Source organism: Empidonax traillii, unplaced genomic scaffold, assembly GCF_003031625.1.
Source record: "Empidonax traillii isolate 1590-97213 ecotype Southwest subspecies unplaced genomic scaffold, ASM303162v1 scaffold1108:size182476, whole genome shotgun sequence".
Taxonomy (NCBI): Eukaryota; Metazoa; Chordata; class Aves; order Passeriformes; family Tyrannidae; genus Empidonax; species Empidonax traillii.
The window spans coordinates 111,614-113,331 of NW_020956301.1; the positions used below are offsets into that span (position 1 = coordinate 111,614).

Below are 1,718 nucleotides of genomic sequence, written 5' to 3' on the forward strand. Positions count from 1 at the left end.
TTTTTTTTTTTTTTTAATTTGTTTGTTTTGGTTTTTTTGTTTGTTTGTTTGTTTGGGTTTTTTTGTTTGTGTTTTTTTGTTGTTGTTGTTGTTTTTTGGTTTTTTTACTACCTGTTTTTAAATGAATTTATATTTTGCTTGTAAAACTCACTGCTCATTAAGGATTGAAAGTTCACTGTCTTTATAGTGCAAAGAACAGGTTTTATCCTGCATCAAACATTAGTATTACGCCATTGCACATAAATGGAACCAAGATTAAAATGTAATTAAGCTACCTAATAGAACTCCCAGTTGAACTTGGGAGGATAATTAGAATCTCCTTAGTAGATTTTTGACAATTCTTTTGTCATTCATTTCCCTCCTAAGTCGTTTCTGACCTGCAGTAACAGACATAATTAATGTATACCAACAAGTGTATATAATAGCTGCTGCTTTAAATTCGTGTATTTTGCATTTGGTTTCCTGTTGTTTGGAATTTAATACTGTTTAAAAGGGTACAGAATTTAGTAGGAGCGTAACAGGCAGGAAATAAAAATTTAATTTAAATAAATTCCCATTGGTTGTTGTAGTTGTGCTCCTTTGAACGTTATTCTGGTGGATTTAACATGTTTGGAGTAGGAGATACGACAGATTGCATGAGAAGACATCTGTTCAAATAAAGAGCACCACATACTAATATATATGAGCAGTGTATCTGTAGAGAAAGTCCATACCATGTAAACATTTCATAGAGGAATGCTTGCCTCAGAGATAAATATGATAAATGACAGGGTTGTTTCCAAAAACACGCTACATTTTAAAAATGAATTGTGGAGTTCGTTCATGAAAAAAATTGCTCGCTGATTTTGCAGAAATGATACCTGTGCGACTGAGTATAAGAGTTGTTAGACTTTATTCTGTGGTCACTCATATTCCACAATTAATATTACTCTACTTTCTATTTGGAGTTACCTGGTGTTGGTAGGAGTGAATTATTAAAACTGAAAGAATTCCGGGATCACTTTTAAAACACCCTTGCTGAAGCAAAACCTAAAATTGGACATCTGTTTTTTGCTTTCCATTCTGAACTGTTGATACTGTATCTCAGCCTGGACACATAAAAAATGTGTGTCTCAGACAGTGGAAATCCTTCCTTTAGTTGGGAGGGTGGAAAGGATTATTCCCAGTGACCAGAACTTCTGGTTAGAGCTGTAGAGGATTAAAGATATTGTGAAATATAGGAAGATACTGGAAGCATTCCAGGCTTTGGAATCAAAATTGTTGAAGGATGTAGTCCGAGAAAAAAGCTTTGTGTCTCTTTCTTAAAGAGAGAAAAGTGACTTTTTTTCTTCTTTTTAAAATGCTTGCAAGAGGTCTCATTCACTATGCTAATAATCAGTATTTGCCTAGAAATTATTGGTTTTATCCAAGCAGGTCGTCCTGGTCCTGAAATGACTAGCAATGTAAATATATAGTATTGCTCTCTGAGTAGTAATTGAGATACAGGATTCACATAGCATCGAGATGGCTGTGTGATTATTATTTATATTTTCAATCTGGCCTTTGATAGCCTTGGTCAAACAGTTCCGTTTGCTTTCGTGCAGTTGCCGCTTTGCAGGACAAAAATTAAGAGTGGAAGATTGTACAGCATCATAGAGTCCTTACGGTATCGCTTTTTCAGAGGTGAGATCGTAGTAAAATGATAGTTCTCTCTTTTTCCTCCCCTCAACAGCCGACCA

The 1,718-nt window shown here is 34.7% G+C and overlaps 1 protein-coding gene across 6 annotated transcripts in view; it reads left to right on the forward strand.

The window, feature by feature from the left end:
• CDK13 (cyclin dependent kinase 13) overlaps positions 1-1,718 on the forward strand; it is a 43,764-nt gene that overhangs the window by 28,350 nt on the left and 13,696 nt on the right. The gene's annotated exons all lie outside the window — the stretch shown is intronic.